Source organism: Corapipo altera, unplaced genomic scaffold, assembly GCF_003945725.1.
Source record: "Corapipo altera isolate COAL_440 unplaced genomic scaffold, ASM394572v1 61411, whole genome shotgun sequence".
NCBI classification, from domain to species: domain Eukaryota; kingdom Metazoa; phylum Chordata; class Aves; order Passeriformes; family Pipridae; genus Corapipo; species Corapipo altera.
The window spans coordinates 1557298-1577107 of NW_020884875.1; the positions used below are offsets into that span (position 1 = coordinate 1557298).

The following is a 19810-nucleotide window of genomic DNA, read 5'->3' on the forward strand; positions in this document are numbered from 1 at the left end:
GCCCAATGTATAAACAAAGGAGCTGATCTGGGTTAGGGAAGGGGAGTCTGGCATTGGTCAACTGGTGGTGAGCAATTGTAATGTGCATCATTCGTTTTTCCCTTTTAATTATCATTATAATCTACTATTATTACTGTATTTTACTTTATTTTTGATTATTAAACTTCATTAAATTTTTCCTTGAAATTTTTTATCTCAACCTGCAAGTTTTACTTTGATTCTCATGCCCATTCCACCAGGGAGGGGGGAGAGAGGTAGAGGTTGAGCGAGCAGCTGCATGGTGTTTATTTCCAGATGGGCTTAAACCACAACATTCACAATTTCAACTAGTACCTGGGAACATCTAGTCATAACTACTGTCAAATATTTCTTTTGTCCTAAATATCCTCATGGTCTTCCTTTCTGAGTGGAGGCATATTTATTCTAATTTTCACTAATTGCCAGACATGGTTTCCCAAATCCTTGCACAGCTTGGAGTTTTCACGCCCATTCTCTGACTGTAATGAAGAAGCTGTGGTTACAGTTCTTTATTATAAACTCCAGTAACACATTAATGTAGCAAATGGTAATTGCTTGCTGTAAAACATCCCCATGTTTCAGTTTCGAGCATCCTGTTAAAGCAATCTGTGACAGAGGCCTCTACTTCATTATTAGTAACAAAGAAGTGAAAATTATTCTAATTTAACAACTTGTGTGAAGGCTGATTTAAAAACATCCATTCTCTGCTTGGTAATTACTGAGGTGGCAAAAATGGTTTAAAAGCCTCAGCTACTTTAGAACTCATTCTGCCTTTCAGACACACAGTCCAGGCACATTGGGATAGTGTGTTCACCACCACTAAAATGAGACTAATACTGTTATTGTGTTTAGAATAAGCCACAAACACCTGTTACTTCTAAAGGACTTTCTCACAGCCTTATGTTATACTCTAAGTCTTGGTTTACATGACATGAGGCCACCTGTTTTCTCCTCAGGTCAATAGTACTGCTTGTTTCAGAAAGAAGCTTTACATTCCCAAAGCATCCCACTTCCTCAGGAGCATAGTAAATATGTTTTGACAGATGCTGCAGTTTGTTAACATGCTGCTACTACATGCACACAGAAAAACAAACATTAGGCAACTGATTTGTCATGTTCAACAAAACTTTATTTATCATTTGGGTGATGGCGACCTGTCTCTCATTGTCACCATTTCTTTTCCTTCAAAGATGTGTTTTTAATGGTTTGATTTATTTTTTTTTATCCTGTGGTTCTAAGGAAGATTAAAAACAATTCACAAAATAATTGTGTCTTTTATGCAATCAGCCAGAATCACGTTTTCAGAAAGTGCTATAAAATCCATGTCAACATAAGGGTAAGGGAATACATGGAGCATAATTCCTGTCATGGTATTACAAGTAGCTGTTAGGACACTGAGATGTAGACAGAAGTTGCCTCCTACCCCCTCACACAAACTGTTGTTTTCATAATGCCAGCCCAACCATCTTCTCTCCGATGCAGATGGTCTTTTTAGGAAGACCTTTTGGGCTCTAGGTGACCCTACAAACATGTTCTTGTGAGGTTATTTTTTTTTCTTCTGGTCTTCAACTTTAGTAAAGCAATGTTACCTATATTTTCTAGCACAGGACAAAGCTGAAGGACAGCCCTATAAGGTGATCTGGCTGGTCTGAAGGCAGGTGAAGGGGGCCTCTTGGGCAGATTCACAGGTCTGGTCTATTCTTTGAATGACCTGGGGTTGGGTGGAAGCCTCCTGGATAGTTTCATAGGTTTAGCCCTTTGCCCAGTGCATATTCAGATTTTTTCATGGCCTCCCCGCTCTCTGACATACTCCCACACCATTCAACTGTACTTTCCTTTTATTTTGTTTTCTTTCTACTTACATTTTCAACTAATTTTATTATATCTTACTAAACACTTCTGTACACGCATTTTATAAATACGATTTTTGTGTATTATAAAGAAGTGTAACTATGTATAAACACACATTTAAACTGTTCTACACTTTTACATGTTTTCGTGAACACACACGAGCACATGTGTGCGTGTGTGTGTGTGTATGAGGGCCTTTGACACACTCCTGTGGCAATGAAAAAGGCAGGGTTTCAGCTGCTGGCAGTTACAGGAGGTTCTGAGATCACACGGGGTATGGTTATGACCATGACTAAATGGTGACTTTCACGGATAAAGGGAGGACTTCTGAGGCCTGAGGGATCTGATGCACTTCTGGGCTAAACGGGTCATATGGTCGGGAAAGGGAGAAGGGCTTCTGGGGACAGTGGTCATCAGACTTTTGAGGGTCAGGTCTTCCAGCAGAAGCTGGAAGAATGTAGCCTGAACCATCTTGTACCAAAGTTGTTCTTCAACTGAGACTAATGACATTTCCATCGGTTGTAGCCTTTTCTCATCCTCCCCTCAACTTTCTAAATCAATAGAAATCTAGGTTGCTACCACTCAAATAAGGAATGAAGACAGGTGTTAGACATAAAATAAGCAGGAAGCAGTATATAATAATTAGTGAGAGAACTTAAATATGAATACTGTTTTTACATACAATAGTAACTGTTACAGGCAGTTTGAGGTAATTTGGTATTACACAGGCTAAGCAGATAGATGACGATGATTAGGGTACAGAGATGATACAAGATATCATCTTGTGAGGCTGAGTTTCTCCTGAAGAGAAGACTAGAAGACATACTTTGAGTAAAAAACAGTCAACAAACTATTTTTTATCTCCCTTATATTAAGACGAAATGGTATGATCATACCCAATTACCTTATCTAGACAAAAATACTTTATATTGTTACTTAAAACAAAGGGGTTGCATGAGGACCTTACCTTCACACACCCAGACCTTATCACTGAACCTGGTAATTTAGTAGGTTATTTAAACCTGGTAGTTTACTTAACACTTCCATCTAAATAAGTAGCTTATCTATTAATGTTTTTTAAACTGATTTTTATTCTTGATTTAAAGTAAGTACCTTTTAATTTTTTGGTATCTTTATTCTGTATTCACAAAATCATAATCTACCAACCTTTCATAAGGTAGGTTGACTTTGCTCTATAATCACTGAGGTGTATTGTTCTTTATTTTCTCTCTGCATTATGATTAAGTAAAAGGAATCTTTTGAAGGAAAAGCTTATCCTTTTTGGATTGACTTTCTTAAACTCTCATATTTCCCAGTTAATGTTTAGGGCTGAAGAAACAGCAACAGCAGCAACCCAAGTTTTGGATTAAGCTATGAGCAGATGTAGACTTGGCTACAAGTCATCTTTGCTTTTCCAAAGGCGATCTCCTGTTCTGTCCAAGGAAGAAGGGTCACACCATACAGCAGCATCCAAAACGTGCTCTTCATCAAACAGACTATTCTGTCCTGAATTTTAAAACTTCCATTTTTATATCACGATTGCTCCTGATTGTTCTTGATCCAGTTAGAGGTCTGAAAACTTTCAGAAGTTATTAGTGCCAAGTTTATTGACTGTTTTTATGAACCAGTACATACTTGCTCACAGGGAATGTTATGTATCACATGCTCACCAGAAGTGGAAATGTTACAACTTAGAAGTACTGTTAATATGGAATGACTTTGCCCTGAGGGAAGAATGAATTTGCTAAGAGAATGGCCATGTCAAAAGACTCGGGTTACCTCAGGGTATAAGGGGTTTGAAATTCAGAAGATTAGAAAATTTCTCAAAACAAGGGAAAAAAAATTATATCAGATGTAACAAATATGCTCAATGACGTCTTTTCAGAGATCATTAAGTGTAAAGCTAGAGAGATCATAACAATAATCTAAGGCAATAGGACTCAACCTAAATGAACAGCAGAGACATTCCAGAAAACTGTCTTTTTAACGTTAAATTTGAACATTTATCCTTTCACATTTTTAATTCACTAACCTTGATTGGGGTAGAAAAAAACCCACCAGAAAATGTAAAATGATTCCCTAGCTCCTTTTTGGTGCTTTTTGTTAGACCAGCATAAAAGGCATCTAAGCAGAATCCTCTGCTTGGTTGGTCAGATGCTTCTGGTAGGTATGGGGTATATGTAGTAAAGGACAGTTTATCAAGTAGAGCCATGGCTGCACTTTGCCAGTACAAGCTGCAGGCAGGAGAATAATGGTTCCTGTGTTATGGGGTAGTCTGGGTTCAAGGTGCCTCATGGAATAATTTGCAGACTTCATCCAGTGGCACCAGAGCACCTCTCAGGTATCTCACACATTCTCCACAAGTACAATATGTGGATGTGTGAACGTACACATTCAAGAAGCTTCTAAGTACTACTCTGAAATAGTCACACACTGCAAATACTTCTAGAATTCTCTGTCCCTCCCAACACCTGTAAGACAAGAAGCATGGACAACAGAAACTACTAAGTGCTTTGAGATATAAATTTCCTCATGGTTCAGTGCTTCCTAATTTCTCATGTTAATAATTCTGATCCAAACTCTTCTGAATCTTCAGCTGAAACAACCTACGTACTTTATTTTGAAGTATAGGTTAAAAAAAAAAGCCTTTGTAAGGTCACTGTTTATCTCGTGCACTTTTTACTGCACGAGAAAATTCCAAAAGAATACAGCAAATACAGAAAACATGACTATCAGTGCAGGATTCTTTCAAGCACAGGTTTCTTCTGGGAATATGAAGTTAATTGCTCAACACTATGAATTGAATTATTCCTTGAGAAAACTTCTGTAGATCAGCTGTAGAAAACTGCCATGCAATATGACTGAACTTTAAAGGGCCTGAACAGTTTGTAATTTCTCAACCAAAAATAAGTAGGGTGCAATGTTCCAGGTAAGATGAGATGACTAGATCATTTTGGTGTTGCATTTGAAAAAGAGGGAGAAAGACTGGTGGATGCAACAGCTGCAAGTCTCATAAACTCCTTGTACTTGTCTGATGAGAAGGTATTCTTTCTTCTCCATAACAGATAAGCAACAGTTGGAAAAGTAGTCACAAGATTCCAAGAATAAAATCTATACTAGTCCAGAACATACCAAAATTAATAGTAAACCTTAGAAAAGGAAAAGTAAAGGTTTAATTTAGACTGAGAGAAATTTTTGGTTAGAACTTTAATCCAGAGAAAAAAGTTAAAGTGAGCTGTAAAATTTAAATAAGCTGTTGTGATTTTAATATAATAAAATATTAATAAAGTGTTTCAGAAGAGAAAGGAAACCTAAACAGTGTTCTGAAACACTGACATGAGTCATCATAGATTTTTACGACGAAAACCTTTACAATTTTAATGACAGTTTATTAATTCCTAATTCCTTTATTCCTAAAAAAGGCTTTGAAATGAAATGTTTTCATTCAGATTAGACAGCATTAGCTGAATGCTTTGCTCAGCCTGAAGTTTTGTCTTTTCAACTTGCCAAAACACAATTAAGAAAACCTGATAATTTCAGTTTCTTTAAGAATAGTTTTCAGCATTGGCAATGAAGTGAAAAATTTTTAAAGATTTTTATACTAACAGAATTACCAGTGGCTCAACTGGAACTTCTGAGAAAGTTTTAAGGCTAAAAAGTGATTGTAAAAAGTCGACTGGATATGAAAGTTTATTAACAAGTAAGTTTTTAGAAGGATGAAAGTCATGTTAAATAGAACCATAACCAATGTGTATCTACCAGAACTGTGGGATACTATTCTCTCAGAGCAAGGTCATGACCTCTTCAGTAAGGCCAGGCAATAAAAAAGATAGGAATGACAAGAGTTATTTAGTTCTCTCGTTATTTAGCTCATAATAACCCCTGCACCCTTGATTTAATAATGTTTAATTAAATTGCTTCACAATGATAACTTAGAGTGAGAGGGAGGATTGCAGACTAGGGAAACCTACAGCTGACCAATAAATAAATTATATTAAAATGACATGGGTTGGTTCTTTAAAAGAGTTAAGAACAGCCTCAAATGAACTAAGTTTAGCCTAGCTGCCTGTGCAGCCTGAATACGAACAGACTCATGTGACATGAGATTTCCAATTCAGAGTCAGGCTGGGGAGAAATGTGATAGCAATCACGGATCAACAAGAGTGGATACTAAACCAGGGAATTAAGGCATCCCCCCAAAACTGCAGGAGACCAGCCAGAAAAAGGTCAATGAGAGTCTTCATAAGTGAAGTTATTAGAGCATTAGATTAATCCAATTTATTAATACAACCAAAACCTTAGGGTACAGGCTGAGTTGCCATTTGATCTTACCTTGTGAAACAACCCTACAGCCTCTCTGAAAGGCAGGTGTACTGAAGATATAAATGGGAACCAAAAGTGGCACTGCAGCCACAGAAAACTAACGTTTTCAGGGAGAAGTAGAACTTCGAAAGAAGGGTATTGCATAGCAAGAGCTTGTGACAATAAAAAATCCTGCCTTAGGGATAAAAAGTATTGATATGTACATGCAGGACATAAATATATAGAGAACAACTTAAAGTTTGTAAATTTCAGTGTCTGGAAGTACCAGAATATTAATTTCAAAAACAAGAGGTAGGAGGAAAAAAGCATTTCTAGTGTTCTATGAGTCTGTAATTAACCTGTGTCTGATTCTGGAGAAAAAAACATGCCTGGGACACCGGAGGTTTCATCCCAAATCCTGATGCAGCTGAATGAAGTGGCTGAACTCAATTTGCTTCGGTGCAGTAAGGACCAAGTGGAAGTCAAGCTTCCACAATCTCTAAATGAAGGCCAGAGCTTTCAAAAGCCACCTTTGTTCCTGAGTACTCTGCTTCTGATAGCTGAGCTTCATTTGCTACAGGTGGTAATTCAGCCGGGGCCATGAATGCTCAACACATAAAAAAAAGTACATTTTCACTGTGCAACAGAAAAAAGATGATAACACAATGGAAATAGCTTAACTTTAAAGCCATTCTGAAAAACAAAGATGAAAACTCTGAAACCTGAACTATCCTACTGAGCTCAGTCTACTGGAAAACTGGCCCTTTTCAAAGCATCACATCTTTCACGTGAGATTTTAGTCTGGTAGATTTCCAGTTCGGTTTTAACAACACAAAAAAATGCTAGGCTTACCTATCCATTTTTGCTCCTTGCTGCCTTTACACTAAATGCATTTCTCTAGATTTTGTTTTCCTTCAAGATCTCCATGCTCCAAGCCACAGCAAGGATCTGTGTTAATCCTTGCGTTGTGCTTTAACTCGGCTGTACTTTGTCACAGCAGACTGGTGTGCATTCAACGCCACGGACTTTCTATAGATGCCTCGTGCCTCGTGCTGCAAAAATGGTAAACGGCTCCTTTCATTATGCAGATGTTCAAGCATTACTTGTTGCTAAACTTGTTCACTGCCTGGGCAATCCATCTGCCTGCCTTGGGGGAGTGCCTAGTGCAGCTCAGTAATAGCAAAGCAACTCTCAAAAGAAGAAAGGACTGATAGCTGCAGCACGGCACTTCTGCAGTAGAAATCTTACACTGGTTAATACGGACACAGAATCCACACAAGCTGTCTTGCAGGCTGCTGCGCTCTCTAGAGGGAACTCATAGCAAGGGAAACTGTATTCATTCCAAGGTATTTGTGAATTCCCAGGTGACTGTTGGAATAGTGAAAATGTTACAGATTATGACAGTACAATGTTTCAATAGAATGCATGAAAAAGTGTGCTAAAAAGATGCTCTCTGGATCAGATCACATCGTTATCTTTACTCCTTGCCAGCTCAGTAACCAGCTTTTCTTTCCTTTCTCTCTGAGATCCATTTCCCTTCAGCCTTTGGCTGCCAGTCTATGCTAATACCAATGATTTCTGAAAATAATAACACAAAACAGAATCTGATAACTAGTGAATGTATATGCAAGCGTAGGAGAGGGTAACACAGGAAGTATAAAATAACAGCTAGGGAACATTAAGACAGTGGAAGATATGACGGCAGTTATGGGAGCTCCAGGAGGTTTATTTCCTCAACCAGTATACTTTCATTAATGAATAACAAAAATGAGGTATGTTTAGCGAACATAAATGATATAAAGCAGTAGTATAATGAAATCAGTACTACCAGGTGCATTAAAAATGCTTTAAAATAATAAACACAGTCCAACTCTCATTTAAAAAAAAAAAATACAGAAGGAGTGGCATTTCTGTGTCCAGCTTATTTCAGTATTTTAAAAGAGAGACCACTGAATCACAAGTAGAAATGCTTTTTTAATTTTTCAGAATGCAAGCCATATGATATTTAGCACACCACATTAAGCTGAACTGACCTTTTGCTAAGTTTTTAATTTCTGCTAATAGAACTACAGTCTACTCTGTCCTTTATACAACAACACCAAATCCTTTACAGTAAGGTAAACACAGGTTTAACTGCAGTACTTACTTTTGCCTGGTAATGAAATGTATGTTGACCCATGCCAGTTCATGAATGCTTCCTGAACAAGGACTTGAAAATCCAGCGTTTGAACGAGTTTCACATATACTAAAAGAAAAAAAAAATCCAGAAAGAAAGGAGGGAAAAGACCCAGAAGAAAGCTAAACAAAGAAAAAGCCTGTAAGCTTTAGAGCTCTGACTGCAAAATGTTCAGTCTGGCAGCTCTAGGAGAAATACAACTCTGTGTACTTGTACATGCTCACCCCATTAGAGGAGGAGTCAGTTTTGCAACGCTTATGTTCCTTGCTTGAGGCAAAACAGTGACTCTCTTTAGTGCAAGCAATGTTTGGAGTGTGACAGCTTTAAAGGTGGGAGCTGTGCTCTAGAGCGTAGGAATGCATCAGCAGAAAAAGAATAATTGTAAGCATCAGCTACGTACTCTACAGGTTGTTGTGGCTCCTTTTAAATGCTTATTGTCTATGATTCTTGTTTTTCAAGGGAAATCTGATTCCCCTTCAATACAAACTGCATCCATAATACTTTTTGTGCACCAGTAGTCCACGTTTTATATTCTAGAATAGCAGAAAAAAATAAATTCTTTTTACAACAGAGTGAAAGGTGTTGGCTTTACACTAAAAAGTGCATTAAATAGAAGGGAAAAAAGTATTTTTTTTTTTGTAACTTTGATTGCTATTTCTTGTGATTTGAGAAGTTTCAGATTATGTAATAAGGTTTTGAAATTTACTGACATAACTATTCACTAGTCATCTATCTATACTTCAATAAAAACATTTTTACATATTTTTAGTAATGCTTTCATTGAATTACATTTTTATCTTCATGCCAGTGAACTGAACATAAAATAAAATGTATGCATTTGTAGTGAAAATTCTTTTAAGGGAGAAGATTGAGCAAGAAGATTCTTTTTCATAATGAAAGGAGATTTCTTTGGTGTGGATGTTAAGTTGTTAATAGGGTCAAGTCTCTCCAACCAAGGTCGGCACTGTTCACATCTTGTAACTAAATGGAAATTCTGCAGACTATTTGAAACAATCTGTGAATATGAAAATATGAACAGTTTCTTGTCAAACATTTGTGTTTCTTGACAAACATTTTCAGGTAAGGAATGTGTACCTTGTGATCTATCCACACAGCGATTACAAAACTTCAGGTGTGTTCCTTCAGTATGGTTTGGCTATGCTCACAGCTGCTGCTGAGAGGAACTCTGCACCTCCACCTGCGTTGCTCCCATCATGTGTGCTGTGCTATCCGTTTGGCTCTCTGTTAAGGTAGTTTAGAGAGCTAAACTGGTGGAAGACAATTCCTTTGTCTTTCCTCTTATTTGTAAATTTCTGAACAGGCTCACTCTGGGATCAAACAAATGCTGGCGACAGCATGCTGGGGAACAGAACATGTAGCTTTCAGAAAAGACACAGCTGATTGTATCACAAACTATGCCTTAAAATTTATCACGTTCCCATAGCATTCATCCAGCTGTGAACAAATTCTACTGGTGATTCTCTGTGTTGAAAGGGATGACACCACTCCTGATAAATAGGAAATGTGTTCTTGAAAAGATGCTATCGCCTCAAAAATGAGAAAAGGAACACATGGTAGAACCTAACAGGTATTAAACCATCCAGAAAAGATATAGCAGGCTGTAGCTGGTTGTCTTTATTTCTGCATCTGTTTGAATGTGCTAAACACAGGGAGATCAAAACAGGAGTGGGGGGATGACAAAAGTGAGATTCTGCCTAGGGAAGAAACTTTCAAAATTAAGGTGAACCAAGAAGTACTGTTCACACCATCTTAATTTCTGTAAGAGAAGTATATACTGTTAAGGTCTGCATGTATATTTTCCCCCTAATCAAAACAGGCTTTACAGCCCTGGAATGTGGTTGACAGGAGAAGGAGAACAAGAAATAAATCACTAATGATTTAGTAGTGAAAGACGAGGTGTGAATAGTTAAGAATTACCACTGGTGTCAGTAACAATGATAACTTCAGACATTTATACCTGTGCTACCCAGTTTACAGCTAGCTGACGTAATGCAGCCTTGGTAACTGTGGCAGCAGGCAGTGCAGCGTGAGATAGCTACTAAATATTTCCCTAGGATTTTGAGTTAGCTTTTTCAGTTTTTAATGAGCACTGTGTGCCTGTGGCTACACTACCAGCAATATTTAAGCCAGTCAGGCAAGTCTATACAAGCACACTCAGCCTCTGGTGGAAAACTGTCAAGAAAAGGCAACTGTGATCCTAGGAGCACTGGATTAAGAAGACTATTTTAAGGTAGTAGTAAGATCTCATATGCACACAGCACAGGTCACCCACATTCAAGAAAGATTCTTTCAAATTAGGACAGAAGAAAAGAAAGGTCACCAAGATGAGGTAAGACTTTAAAGCCTGTCTATTCAAATGTGACTGACAGAACTTGGCTGGGTTAGTGTGGCAAAGTAGAGGTTGATGCAGAAAATGAACAGGCACTTACTTGTCCCTATAAAGGTACTGTATGTCTATAAATACAAAAGAGAGAAGCACTGGAAAAGTGCAGTAACTGTTTAGGCTAATGAACAACACTGGAGTAAGAACAACAGGTAGAAACAGAACATACATAAAATCAGACAGTAAACTAAAAGGATACTAACCCCTGAAGTATGAAAAATTGAAGCAGACTTTCAGTAGCGTATAAAAAAGCATAGTTACTTCTAGAATAGAAATTGGCCAGTCTCTGAAGGGATTATCAACCTGATTCATCCCATCTCATGTAACTGGTGTATCGCTTCAAAAATCTGGTTTAGGTCACAATTTTAAGCAGCCCTATAGTCAACAGAGAAAGATTCCTCTGTGGTTGGTCTAGAAGCATAACAATTTAATTCCCAGACACTGATTTACTTAGTTTGTAGGCTTGGAATCTCTCAAAATAAGCTAATAAATTCCAAACAAAAGTCCTTAACACCAACAGATCATTTAAAGAAATGAAGGTTTAGTAAATTAAGAAAGCAAGAGCCCAACTTTATTTTCAATATAATGACATTTGTATAACTGCACTAACCTCAGTGAAGTTACTCTGCATTGGAGCTACATCAGACTTCTGATGTTTGGGCAGAGCAGGAAGCATGTAGAATATAGGGAGATAGGCAGGAAAGAAGATACAACTTGGAGGAACCGGTCAAAGGAAGCAATAAGTTTTCAGGAAAGGGCATTAAAGGTAAGAAAAATGTTAAAAGGAATATGTCAGGCAGTGAGGGGCATGTGAGAGGAGGCAGCAGTCTGTTTTGCCCTTTCGTGAAGCCCTTATCTATCAAAACCCCCCAGGCCTTCCCTGGAGAGTCACTGTAGAGGGAGTTGTGGGGATGTGGCTGTTTGTCTCCGCCATTCCTCGCAACCCCCAGCAATAAAAAAACCAAACCAAACCAAACCAAAATGGCATCAAAGGAAATCAAACAGGGAAACAGGCAAGCCTCTATTTTTAAATGTAGAGGAACAACTATAAGAAATAAGAAGTCACAGAACTACATAGAGAACGATATTTCGTACTGCTGTTGCCTACTTTCCTTACAATGACCTCCTCTGAAGAAGCAGCAGCCAAACCCACCTGATGTGACTGTATTTAGAGACAGACAAAATGTACTTCTGTCTGTAATATAAGAGAAGATATGGCAGATGCCATGGCTGCTCACTTTCTCTCACATCAGCACTGTATCTCTGAAGTCCTGCGCCTTTCCTCATCACTTAGCAAGTTCAACTGAGAAGCACAACAAAGACCACAGGACCATGATGTCCTTAGCCCATGATGATCATCCTTTTGAAGCTGTGTTCTTGTTTACCCAGAAGTACTCCTAGGCCAGCAAGTCCAGGACATTCTGTGTACATTCCATGTCATCAGAAATAGAGCCCTCCCTTGTTCGTGGATTTTAATCATGGTCAAAATACACTGACGCTTATTTTCAGGATCTGTTCTTAACACATAGCACATTTCTAGCCATTACTTTTGTGATTCTTCTCCACATATCCTTTGCACCTCTCACAGAAAACCACAATCTCTTTAACAGCCAGGGCTGTGTGACACTATAATCCTTTCCTAACCTTCACAGTAGTCTGCACTCAGGCCACTTTATTCTTGAGCTCCTGTTCTTGGGACACGTGAGACGTTTCTGCCATTTACTGCAGAAATCTTCAGTCTTTACCCTCAGACATGCTGACGATCTTTGCATTAACATGCAAATGCTCACACAATGGGATCTCCGTCAGTGTGACCTCTAGGGGCATGGACCACACTGGCAAGCAGGCACAGCTTCAGAAGCCAGGCAGTCATGAGGAGCCTGAAGATCACACAGTGTGACTGATGGTGGCAAAGTGGTATCTGATGGGAGTAAAGGAAGGGAGGACTGCTTGGTCCTGAGGGACCCGACACCTTCTGAGTAAGCCTGCCAATATGAGTGTGGCAGGCAGGACTTCTGCCAGAAGTGAGGACACATCTTGTGTAAAAGTTGTCCATCAATTAGTGGCAAGTATTCCACACTTGCTCATGCCTGCAGCCAGTGCAGCTCCTGATCTGTGTTGGCATAATAGAGAAAATGGGGATACTAGTACATGAGGAACAATACGACAACCCAACTAGCACTAGCTGTGCTGAAGAAAACTGAAAATTTTATAAAGCCTGAATGAATTAATGAACAATAGTAACATTAGCTAATTCAGCCTTGTATCACTTGCCCTATAAACCCCTGTAAATTTATATTCATCTGCAGAAGACTCGCACATTCAGCTGAGTTCACACATTGACACAGATAACTCTTTCTTCTTCGATGGGATCATTGTACAATGTGGCAGCTTCCTACTTTATTAAGCAATGCTTGATCACTTGACTACCTCCTAAAGAAATTCATGAAATGTTCCTGTCTCTTTTAATTGTGGATTTGTAACAAACCCACAGCTTTCACGGATGCCTTCACTGAGCATTTGCAGTTGGTACACAGTTTAATTATGGTTATTATTAAAACAAAATTGGAACATAGTGGAAGGAATGGGGATCACATCCGCTATCTGTATTTAAATTCATTACCTATATTTCTGTGCCAAAGATTCTCTCTGACAAACTTAATCAAGTAGAGAAAGAGAAAAACAATAAACTCTATTTATTGTCTAGAAATATGTTTTCATCTCATGAGGACATTCATGAAATAATGATGATGTTCACCATGTCTGAATCTTTTTGCCTAAATTATAAACCAAAATATTTCTGTATCACAACAGTTTGGTTGATGTGAGATGCACAGATACAAACACTGGGTCAACAACACAAGATCTAACTGATATCAACACACAGTATTTACCCAATAACATGGTCTCTCTATACTGGCAGTAAGTGACAGACCAGCCAACCTTTTCAGAGTTTAAATGTTTTCATCTCTCTGATCTGTAATTGAAGTTACACTATCATATAACAAGACATTTATTATTGGATATTTATACCATTGCAGAAAGCCTATTTACATTTCTAAACCAGAATGCATTTCCACAAAACTCTACATCTAATTAACACAGTATGTCTAACAAAATCTCACATTGCTTGAAAAGACAAATAAAAAAAGAGGAGGCTTTCAAAGGACTTGATTCCCAGTTATTTATATGTCTTAATTGATTCAGTCTCTTAAAATATTCTAAGAAATGGTTCCATACATTTTTGTAGGGCAGATATAGCTTTTTAAAAGAACTAAACACAAACAATACTTAATTTCTAACTTACATGATTGCCTTATGAGCACTAGCTGTAAAAATGTATTTTATGGAAGTATATTCTTACTTTTTATCCTTTTTAAATGCAAAAATGCAAGAACTGGGTCAAGTATTGTAGTAGATGAAGACATGTATGTGGAATCAATAAAGTATGTAACATCTAGGTTGAACTATGTAATGATGATGATATTCCTTCTGACTCCATTCAGTTATGAACTTGGCCTAATGCACATGGCCATGCCATTCTATTGATGGCCATCAGTGTAAGTCCCAGGAACTAGAGTAGGGCCTCTCAGTGATGTTTAAATTGAAGCCTGACCACAGTAAAATGGGTGTATCCATATTAGAAGAAAACTCTCCCTTAAGAAATATTTCCACTAAGTGTATTCAATCTATTATGAAATAGAAATTAATACTCACTCCCAAAAAATATACTGCTATTCAAAATCATGTTATATGATCATTAAGAATCATATTGCTGTATGGGTTGGGATGAGAAGGGTTTTCTAGTCAGGGCTACAGCGTTGGCTTCTGTGAGCAGCAGCCAGAAGCTTTCCCCATGTCCAACAGAGTCAACGCCAGACAGATCCAACGCCAGACAGATCCAAGATGGTCCTGCTGCTGGTCAAGGCCAAACCCACCAGTGACACTGGCACCACCTCTGGGATAATATATTTTAGGAGGCAGAAAAATGACTGCCAACCATATTGTGAACAGAGGAGTGAGAATCTGTGAGAGCAACACCAAGGTCAGTGAAGAAGGAGAGGGAAGAGGTGCTCCAGGGGCCAGAGCAGAGATTCCCCTGCAGCCTGCAGTGAGCCTGCAGCTACAGATCATGGTGAGATAGACTGGGCCACTGAGGCCAGGAAGGTCTAGAGCCGACCAGAGATCTATCTGCAGCCCATGCAGGATCCCACTCCAGAGCAGGTGGATGCCCAAAGGAGTCTGTGACCCTGTGGGAAGCCTGTGCTCAAGCAGGCTCCTGGTAGGAGCCTGTGGTCCATCGAGAGAGGAGGCCATGCTGAAGCAGGTCTGCTGGCAGGACTTGTGACCCTGTGGGGGACGTGTGCTCCCTGTGCTGCTCCCTGTGCTGGAGCAGCCTGTTCCTGAAGGACTGCACCCCATGGAAGGGACTCACGCTGTAGCAGTTTGTGAAGAACTGCCGCCCATGGAAAGGACTCACATCAGAGAAGTTCATGGAGAACTGTCTCCTGTGAGGTGGAAGGAGTAGCAGAGACAATGTGTGATGAACTGACCACAGCCCCCATTCCCCATTCCCCTGCCCTCCTGTTGGGGAAGAGGTAGAGTGAAGCTGCATCTGAGAAGAAGGGAGGGGTTTTAAGTGTTTTAAGATTTACTTTTACTTATCATTATCCTTCTCTGAATTGATTGGTAATAAACTAATTTTTCCCAAGCTGAGTCTGTTTTGCCCATGACAGTAATCAGTGCGTGATCTCTCCGCGTCCTTATCTGAATCCAGGAGGCTTTCATTATATTTTCCCTCCCCTGATCAGCTAAATAGGGGAGTGACAGAGCGGCTTTGGTGGGTACCTGGCATCCAGTAGGGTCAACCCACCACATGCTGTCTCACTAAACATTTGAACAATCATCGCATAGAAAAATCGTTTAGATGAACTGTATTTCATTACCTATTGAGTGTTCTTTAGATTAACAAGAAAAGCTGCTATATTTTACCTTATTCTCTTCCTCAAGTAACATTTACTGGCCACAGTTGGAGAGGAGACAGTGAAACCAGATGGACCTTTCATATGACCCAGCATGACTGTTTTTCTAACAGTATTTAGCACAGTTTACATCAAGAAATTACAACAACAGGAGGTATGATACATCTTTTCCTCCAACACACAGACATTTACAAACATCTTCCATAGAGATATCCTGAAGGAAGAGGTCTCTGGCATCATTAACTACCTGATCTTCCTGATTTTTCAGAAACCAGTGAAAAAAGTAGCTGGGTCCTAAATAGAAAATTCTGAAATAATTTCCTTCTATCACGGCTGTGCAATTTTCCACTTAATTATTTTCAACCAAAATAATTTAATTGCTATTCAGAATTATCTGGGGGCACTGATTCACCTTTTAATCAGAATCATACCTTTTAGCTAGAAGAAATCACATAAAGACCACTAATACATTAAAAGCATTCTAGGTTATCAGTTTAATACTGATGTAATTACTAATAATTAATCTTTACTTAGCTCTCCTTTTCTCTCTTGTGTTGCAGGTTTGTTTTCTTTCCTTTTTTTATCCTTCTTCATGCACTATGAGTCATGGGTGAAATTGCAAGAGAAAACAACTTGTCCATAATTATGATAATTGTCTCTCTCCTTGGTGATTACTAACTTTTCTTTCTAATATACAATCAAGTCCTGTATGTGATACTTTGTTAACAAGAAACAAGTAGTTACAATGCATAAATTATGTTTTTAGCTGATGCTGTTCCATTATAATACCGCAAAACTGTAAGAGTGTTTTACTAGTAGAGTATCCCTACTCTGATTTTGAGCTTTTTTTTCCATGTATTAGCACCAAGAACTAAATTCTGCAAAGAGTAAAAGACAGCCACACAGTAGAAAACTAGCAATGGAAATGTTTGTGACAATTTCTTGCAAACCACAGACAGAAAAGAAGGAATTAACATATGGAACTTTACAATGATATGACCTGAAAAGACAAAATTCTGGAGACTGGAAAAACAGCAACTTCAAATAATTTGCTCAAGCCATTCATGAGACACAGCACACTAATCAGAAAAACTGTCATGGAGAGCAACATTAAAAATAAAACATATGTAAATTAACAGCATAATGTACAGTCACAGCACTCTGACAACCAGAAGTTGGATATGAATTATGTTTGTTTCCTTGGTACTTGAGCTTTAATATCCCAGTAAGATTGCCTATCTGCAGGGTCAGCAGCTGTTTTTTATTTATTTTATTTATTTATTTTTGTTTTCTTTAATCTAAAATAAGAAGTTTTATTGCATGTACATGCCTTGCTCTTTGTGCATAACAATAAATGGCTTTTTCAATAGAACTACATATTTGAAAAAACCTTCATAAAGACTTTAAAAAAAGTCTGGGCAAAATCATTAAAATACAAACCCTTGTAAGATTTTTTATGAATCATCCTCAGTTAGAAGCAAATAGAAAAATAATGCTAATTTTGTCTGCTCATGCTGTTTCTCATGGAGGTATTCCCAGCAAAGGGTAAGGAACTATGATCACAAAATTACTGAAAACGTAGTTCACAGAAAATAAACTGTAAAGGTAGCAAAAGCAATTTCTTCAAATCAAATTATTACTATACTTCCCTAAAGCCAAACATGCTCTGCTCAATTTAAGAATCCACTTGAGGTACTGCTTCTCTACAAATAAAATCTAAAATCAAAATTCTGACCTTAAGAGAGGAACAATAGAGAGCAAGTCCCTAATTTCTCATAAGTAAATGGAGAGAGATGCCTTTGAGAATTTCAAAGATGGAGATTTTAACAGCCCCTTTAGCTAAACCAACCCAGTGTTTAATCACTCTCTCTTGAGTACTTTTTTCTAATTCCAATCCAAATCTCCCTTGTTATAACTTCTGACCGCTGCGTTCTGTCACTGTTCTCTTTTGACAAGAGTCTGGCCTTTTAGGTAGTCAAAGAATACAACCAGATCTTCCATCGACCTTTTCTTCTTCAGGCTAAACAATACCTCTTCCCTCTGCCTCTACCTGTGCATTGTATGCTCCAATCCAGTAACCATCCCAGGTTTCTAGAACTGCAATTTGTTGTTACAAAATAAGATCTGTTTTTTAGTAATGATTCTTGTCTTAAGAATGAGCCTTGTTTCTTGTTTTAAAACTCTGTCTATAGCTGCTCACTTCAGCATGGTAAAGCTAACAGTCTAATAGCCTGATCTTCATTTGAATAATCTGTTGAACAAACAAGAGAAGAGATTTTCGTCCTATGTATGTCAAAATGGCAGAGGAAAACATATTGTAAATACATAGGGACACAGTCTCATTTTCAAATATATTTTAGCATCTCAAGTTTCACTCTCCAGTATGTTTATGGTAGATTATATAGTTTTTCCAGTTCTGCATAATCTTTTATTATTGTGCAATTAGAAGCTTTTTTACAAAGGTAAGTGAGATTCCTTGTGAAAAGCTTATCTGCTGCAGAAGGTGCTTTCACTGTAGAGAATTAAAATACTGGTCTCTTAACAGATAACTAAATGGAGGCAAAGACATGAACAGGGTTTTGTGATAGGTTTGCTCCTTTGTTACAAACCACAGCTTCATCTTCACAGTCTTACAGTAGTTTTGAAAGACTGCAACACATTCTGTTCTCAGCACCCTTTACAACTGGTGCATAGTATTTGACATACACACACCACATCATTGGCAGGGAGGTGATTAAATGATGGTATTGAAATGATTGATGTATGAAGTTGGCTGCCTTCTACTCTTACCCATATATACAAGAGACAGGAAATTCTTTTGAAATCGATGATCAAAGGCCAAATCTCCTTGTGGGAGGAAATTAGCATCTATCTAGCTTTCGGAGAATGCTCAGGTTTTTTTCTTCCTTTTTAAAGCAAAAAGTCAACCTTTGGAATGGAGTAAAATTTTTGACTCTACACAATAAAGCACAGAGTATAGCTGATATTCTGAGGTCTGTTCAAATAACTTTTCAGTTCTAAGGTATAATCAAGTGTACCAAAGCAATTTATAAAAGATATTTCTCTCAACTGTTCTCAAAGACATCTAGTAATAGAGGTTCTATGTTTCGAAGTGATGTTGAAGACAGTTTTTCCCACTGTTCTTGAAAAAGTCTGCCTTTTACTATGATTTTCAGGCACTTGATGCAGACAATTAAAATTGCAACTGTTTATCTTAAATTATTGCATCCAATACTTAGGTAGTTTACTTTTCTGCATAGGAAAGTATTTTCATGTCTATGTCAATTTCTTAAGTCTGATTTTGTAAGTGTAATGGAAAATCTGCATTTTTACCTATATAGAACTGCTCTTATTCATAGTTTGTGGACTAAATATATGAATTCATTCTCTGGAACCATCTATTTACAATATATCACAGAAATAAAGCTTTGGAAAGTATCTTGATTATTAATTTTCTTAATAGATTCGAGTATCTCCCAAAGTACTAGGATACTTAGAAAACATACAAAGATGAACAGATTTTTCCCTGGTCCTTCTCTCTTCTGTACTTGAAATTTAAACCACGGTATTTTTTTTTCTAACAGCAAACTTCTATGGTTCTAACATCAGTGGGAGATTTTGATAGAAGTTATATTTCCTCCCATAAATTCTGCTCACGGTCTTTTCATTTCCTGCAGGTTGTCTGAAGTGACTATTCAATACAATGCTCTTCAGTAAATAATTCAGAATAATTTAGGGGTTTCCATGTAGAAGCCTTGTTTAATAATGTTTTATTTTTTGTTTCAAGAAAAATGTTTGTGAACCACATTGGATCATACTAACCAGCAAAGTTTTTAAAAAAAGCCCTTGACCAATTTTCCCCCTCAGGATATTAGTCTCACATCTTTTACTTTTTTTGACATGTATTAGCTGAGAATTATTTTATACTTCTCATGCATATGCTGCCATTTTCAAGGAAAAAGGTGTCAACTTTTAAAAGTAGGATGTTAATGAAATGGTAACAGAAATAATTTGGTGAAATAACATTGGCTTTTCAGACAACGAAGCAGAGAAAATAAAAACTAGTTGTATATAATT

At 37.8% G+C, this 19810-nt stretch overlaps 1 protein-coding gene across 7 annotated transcripts in view; it reads right to left on the reverse strand.

Annotated features, from left to right (window-relative positions):
• PRLR (prolactin receptor) overlaps positions 1–19810 on the reverse strand; it is a 146834-nt gene that overhangs the window by 75224 nt on the left and 51800 nt on the right. For 2 of the 7 annotated variants that reach the window (XM_027634568.1, XM_027634569.1), the window contains exon 1: positions 8318–8546. The exons of the other annotated variants lie outside the window; for them this stretch is intronic. The gene's annotated coding sequence lies outside the window, so the exon portion shown is untranslated. Of the gene's footprint in view, positions 1–8317; positions 8547–19810 lie in introns of those variants that run through there. 7 annotated transcript variants of the gene reach the window in all.